Below are 6813 nucleotides of genomic sequence, written 5' to 3' on the forward strand. Positions count from 1 at the left end.
CTTACCAGTCTTGCAAATGGCACCCTCGGAATGATTAAGTTTGTACTTTTCTAATACTTCCTTATTTCTCGAAGAGCAGCAGTGCCTGGTCTCCATCTACGCTTCTTGTGACATGGCGGATGTGGATGCGTTGTACCTGTAGTAGTGCCTCTTGGATTGTCAGATTGAGTGCGCTCACTATCAGTCTCTGTTGGTATATTGACCGAGGTTTGTGTGTTGGGAGAGTCTTAGTAGGGCTCCTCTTAGCACTTTGCTTGGTGCGTGCCATGCATTGAAAGCTAGAAGACTATAAAATATAAATGTCTCACAACTTATAAGCACTTATAAGTAATAGTTTAGTCAACTTTAGTCAACTTTAAAAATAACACAACTGTTCACACACAAGTATGCATATACTCTCACACATAAAATCATTTAATATTATGGTTATATTTAGTGAGATTATGGTTGATATATCACATTGGTTTACAAGCTCTATGTGGAAGCCATTTTGGTTTAGTAGAGTAATACTTGCATCAACAAAAAATTATAGAGTTTCAACTTGCATTTGCTCATTTGAAACACTTGACTCTCGGGTTTTCCACTTGCTTCCCTCTCTTTCTTGAGTTCTCAACCATTCAGCATGTTTCTATCTACCTAATAAATTCTCAAATCGTGCCTTACTAACCTCACATATGACTCTGTGTATTTCCTGTGATCCATTGGACATAGGTTTCTTATCCTCTAACCTTATTACTATCTTTCTATACCACCATAGAAGTAATTGTTTCATTGGATTGACATCATAGATTCGACCTCCATGAGCAGTTGTCTTTTGGAAAGCACATCGTGCTTGCAATGAGATCGCTCCATGCCCTTTGTAGACCACATTGCTAAACTTCCTTCATTTGCAAAGTAAGGACCATGAGCATGCAATATATGCTACATCAATAAACAACGTAATCATAGTTAGTCTCTAAAACCATATAAATTAATTGTAATGTCACACTTATTGTAATGTCACACATACCATGTAATGTGTTATACTACTTGAAGTCCAAGCTTCAACAACTGATGCATAGAATCTTCTTAAACTCCTTGGAATCATCTGGTCCAAATGTCATCTTCTGCAAAAGCACTACCAATTTATCACGAGCAATCCACACATTTGCTTTTGCTACTCTAGTCTTTCCTCCATTGCTTCGATTTTAGGAACAGCCATATGTAACTTTTTCCATGCTTCATATTTCTCTGGTTGTTGTACTAGTAGTTCTCCATTTTTATTTCGTGGTGCAGAGAGGAATTTCCTTGCTTTTGAGCCGCCAAAGTAAGGCTTGCATGGTACATTGCCACTTGCTCCAGACTTTTTTTCATCCTTCTTTATTTCTACTTGGCCTTGATGTAAACCCATCCCAGATAATACTTCTTCCACCCTTTTACATGTTTCTTGGGCATTAGAAACTGGCTTCATTTTATAAGCAAGACACACATATTTATAAACCAATTCGTCTATGATCCTCACTAGTGCATGCAAAGTGCAAAAGTGTACTCTTGTCAAGGGGATGTTAAGAATAAGATCCCACTTAGGATCTACTCGTACCATTTGTCCTCCCATGGCAAACAAAATGATCATATGTAGGACACCCTTCTCTGCCTGTTTCTTCCCATTCTTACCTTTCTTTCTAGACCGCATACAATATATGCAAGGAAACTCTGCATTTGTTGACACACCAAACATGCACTTCAAAGTTTTGAGATCTCCAGCAAGGTGCCATTCCACTTGATACTCACCATAACCTTTCACATGCAAACTTTCACCATGATTTTGACGTTGCACTATATTAGGTATCTCTGTCAACTTAAAGAAAATCTTCAAAATCTCATGATCTTCCTTTGGTACTTCAAATGCAGCAAGCCACCAAATTTCATTCTCAGAATGTACACTAAAGTAATCAGGATGACCAAGCAAGATGTTAGGATCCAGTGCTCTATTCATGAGAGTTAGACTAACACGTTCTAACTTTTGACCTTTGATAGCCTCACTTTCATCAAGCTTCAAAACAAATTTTAGCTTGCCTCCACATTTTGCAATAGATATACTGTAAAATTTTACCATTACAGATTGTAACTTGCATACATCTAATACAAAATTGTTATTTGTGTGCAAGACAAACGGCACTTCCTTTGACCCATACTTGCATACATGTCTGTGACATAAGTGCATTGTCTCACCAATTAATTGTTCCACCTTACTGTTTAATGATTGTCGTGCTTGCACCACATGAAATGGTTTAGGAAGAGGCAATACCCTTTTCTTTTGCAACACTTTTTTAACCCTTGTATCTAAATGTTTGTATATCATGCCATAAGAACTTATTCCTACCTTATCACATATTCCCTGCATATCATTTGATGTGAAGGAATCACTAACCTCTTGTAGGAATTATATGATAACTTCATCACCAACTGACTTAAACTTTGGACATTGAAGCGTGGACTTCACCATATCTTTAGAGAGTACCTTTTCAATTCCTTTATTCACTTCATTTTCTAGATTGCTAAGCATCTTTTGCATGTTATCATGTTGTGCATAGATCCTTCGCCTGTATTGTCCACCTGTCTTTGCCAACATGTGCATAGGTTTATATGACCTTTGGCATTCACGTACCTTCTGTGTCGTTGTGGACCCATAAGTGATAGTCTTCTCTAGCATTGTCTTATCATTAATGTTGCGGCATTGACCGCACACCGCAACCGCATTCTTGTAACCGCATTGGGTAAATTGTAATGTGCAATAGTCAGTTAGGGATTCCAAGGGATGTCATTGGTAGATGTATCTATTTGGATCACAGGATACTATTCCTATGTAACTGTATGTACTATTCCTATGTAACTGTATGTACGAATTAAAAAAAAGGAATTATCAATCAATCAATCAAATTTGCTGCAATATTCTGTGCAAATTTTCCATATTTGTCTTCACTCTGTCATGCTGCTATCTTAATCTTAATCTTTTATCATTTTTGTAAGATAAGTATGTATGCTGTGTAAGAAGTTAACCAGTCTCGTAATCGCTTACTGTCTGTGCAAGAAGTAAATGCGATAGCACTTGGTGACCACGATGTTCACGAATGTGCACGTGTTCTCAGAGGCCTCTTGAGTTGGTTGTCGCAGCAACTGGGCGGCGGAGCCACTATCTCTTTGTTGACGAAGCTCGTCATGGCTCGACGAGTAGCCCGCCTCTTTCCCCGGCCATCGGGTTGCGAAGACGGAGCCATTCCTGTCCTCCTATCCACACTCCAAAGGCAGGTGGGCGTCCTTTGACACCCCAAACCTCTCCTCGAACGGCGGTGCGACGGCTGTTTCCTTCACCACTGCGAGTGGTTACACACCCGCCACCTGTCACTCGTGATGGCCGTGCCATCCCACAACATCAAGTATTCTAAGTTTCGGGGGAAACAAGGAGAACATCCGGATGCACATGTGCGGCAATTTGACAACTCTTATGGCCTGAATGTGCCTCCACCCCTTGATCCTTTGCATAAGAAATCAGTTTTTGAGTCTACCCTCAGCGGCAAAGCATCTAGATGGCTGGCAGAGAATACCCTGTCGGGCAAAGCGTTCAGATGGCTGGCAGAGAATACCCCGTCGGGCATTTTCAGGATTATGATACGATACGTCTGTCGTTTCTACAAGGGTTTTGTGTGGAGAAGACAATAGCCCAAACTCTAGAGCAGCTATGAGTCCTCAAGCAAGGCAAGCGCACAGTGGAGGATTATGCTGTAAAATTTTGAGTACTATTGCAGAGGGTTACATTGGCGTAGCGGGCAGCCCAGGAGGTCTGGAATGACTATTTCTTGAAAGGATTAGCAAAGGACTTACGCACGGCCTTGGCCACTGCTGTGGAGAAAGTGAATACGCTGCTGGCAGAGGTCATTGCTCAGTCTATTCTCACAGGGGAGTCATTGGAGGATAACGATTCCACCACCATGAAGCAATCCAAGAAGAAATCTAACAGCAGCATGTCACAGGGATGCCGTTGACACAGCTCGTAGGAGGATTCGGACACACGGAGCTCGGACAGTGAATTGGAGGACAGTAGCAGTACAGATTCTGAGGAGGCACCAGTGCGGGAGACCAAGAAATCTCACAAAAGTGGGAAGGTCAGCACGGTTCCTGCAGGGGAGTCTTCGGTTGCTAAGTCCACGAAGGAAGTCTCGTGTTCTCGTTGCCATAATCCTGGCCATCCAACAACGGAACGTGCGATGAACGACAAGTGGTGTGCTATCTGTATCAGCAATTCCCATAACACGTCGGAGTGTTACTACAATGGGAGGAGGCACAAGGCTTGCCCCGGTAACCAGGTCATTAACATTGGGAAAGACACAGAACTGCCAGAACTCTCATCCAGGTTGGGAGCACTTTTGAGCAACCCTATAGCAACAACAGTGGCGGTAGGGGTGGTAGTCGTGGTCGTGGTCGCGGTGGCCAAGCCATAAAAATTTATCTTTTCTACACAGAAGAAGGACATTGGCGCCAAGATTGCCCAAAAGCACAAGAGTATGATCGAAAGAAAGCTAAAAAACAGGCAAAAGAACTGGCGGTGGCTATGGTTCAGATTGAGTCGATGGAGGAGACTGTGGAGATAAATCATGGATCTACGTATTTGTAAAAAGAAATTATGAAATACAAAGTACAAATCAAGATATGCCATTTTTAAGATAAAATCCTTCTAGAATCACGAAATGATTGTTTCTTAAGTCATAAATGAATTTGGGCATTTAAGAATATCATATCTTTTGAGATATTCGAAACTAACTCAAATAAAAAACTCTAGCAGTTTTGTCAGGACCCATCAAAGTGTTATGACCGTTGAAGTGGTACTAGGTACTGAGGCCATCACTTGGATCTTTTTAGCTTAAGGGGTATTGTGGACAACAAAGTTTTGGGGACCCAAATAGATGGGTTCTCCTTGTAGCAACCTTGGCTTGATTAGGATCCAACAGAACTTGGGTTGAGAGTGCCACATGTTTGCTTGATTGGATTGTGTGGACAACGAGGTTTTGGGGAACCAAATAGATAGGTTCCCCTCGTCGTAGAAGCCTTGGGCTTAATTGGGATCCAATGGAACTCAGGTTGAGAGTGCCACATGTTTTCTTGAGGGTCGTTCCGCTTGACTGACCTTCTCTCTTGTTTGGGCATTGCACCAAATGGTGGATGTCGAATATGCTTTGGCTAGCAAGGCACTGTTGGGTACCATTTCTTTCTTATAGTAATCTCCTTTCCTAAGAGGCTGTTGTTGTTGAGGTTGATATTTAGGGGGTGTTCTTCATCTCTTTCGATGAGTTTTTGGATTTAAGGTGGAATCGGGGTAAAAAATAAGGCACCTTTAAGAACTTATGAGTGTAATGGGTTGGCTTGTATTCTTTATAGCCCTAGAAATTTAGAAACTTGGGGCGAATCTTTTGGATTTCTTAAAAAGAATAGTAGTACCTAATGTACTTTTGGAAAATATTTCTTAAAATATGAAAATTTGGTAAAAAGTTAGGCGAATCTTTTTAAAAATATTTTTTTTAATAGCCAAACAATTTTTGGAGACCCTTGAAAAATAGCCAATTATCCTATAAATAGCCCCTAATTTTTCCTTGGGTGGGATGGGGTGGCCAACGCATAAGGTGAGGGGAGTGTTGTTTGTTATAGGTTTACTTGAAATGCTATGGATAGAAGACAAGGCTTGGGATGTAATTATGTTTGGGATAACCTTATTTACCAAAGGTACGATAACCATTCCATATGGGAGCACGAGCATTAAGGTTCTTCTTTACTAGCTGACGATGCAATTTGTGGCTATAATCCATTACCTTCTATAGGGATGATACTTCTCTCATTGTACCTATAGGGATCACAAAAAACTACAATGCAAGTTGAGATTCAATGAAAAACTTTGCTTCAAACAATCATCGACATTCATGGATTGGGAATTGTTTACCACCATAGTGGTTATTGTGGATGGTGTGAGGAAAGGGTGGCCTAACGAGATCCACGTCTCCAAAGATAAAAATTTACTGCTAGACTTGATGTCTATTAAAGGTAGCCACACAGTTAGATGGTCTTTATGGGGGAATTCTAGCTCAAATTGATCAAGCTCCATGGGTGCTTCTATTTTGGCCGCATCGTGGAGATCGACTACATGTACAAAGATCTGTACACACTTGGGGGACTATGCTTCTTTGAAATTTCTTTTGTCGGGTGTCTGCCTTGAGGGGTTCCCTCCATTTTTCATTGTTGAAGTCTCATTTCTCCTCACTTTTATGGTGGATCAAGTTCCACACCAGGCTCCATCAATGCTTTTATTTTGACTATATCATCATGGAGATCGACTGCATGTATATATAAAGATCTATACGTAGGCCTCTTTGGGTCTTATTTTGTTGAGTGATTGCCTCAAGGTGTGCCCTCTAGTTTTTATTTATCAACTTCTCGTTTCTCCTCACTTTGCTTATGGATTTGGAAGTGCGTGTCGTGTAGTGCTTCAACTCGCTACCATTAAAGTATGCTTCCATCTCAACCACATCTAAGGTCTCTATGTTTACAGCACTTGAGGAGCAATTTTTGTGACTTAGTAGAGACCTTGGCTTGTGTACTTAAGTTTTTGTTTCTTTACACTATATATAAGCACCGTGTCTCCTTTCTCCATGCAATGTTCAGTAATCTATGTGTTGTGTAAACTTGAATGTATGTGATTAATGTTTCACAATAAGATTTGTTTAATGTTTATTGTGTAAATTCTACGTTGGTTTAACCACAAAATGTATGTAACATTTAACCATAAAA

This window comes from Cibotium barometz, chromosome 38 (assembly GCF_041138505.1).
Source record: "Cibotium barometz isolate CiBa-2024 chromosome 38, ASM4113850v1, whole genome shotgun sequence".
Taxonomy (NCBI): Eukaryota; Viridiplantae; Streptophyta; class Polypodiopsida; order Cyatheales; family Cibotiaceae; genus Cibotium; species Cibotium barometz.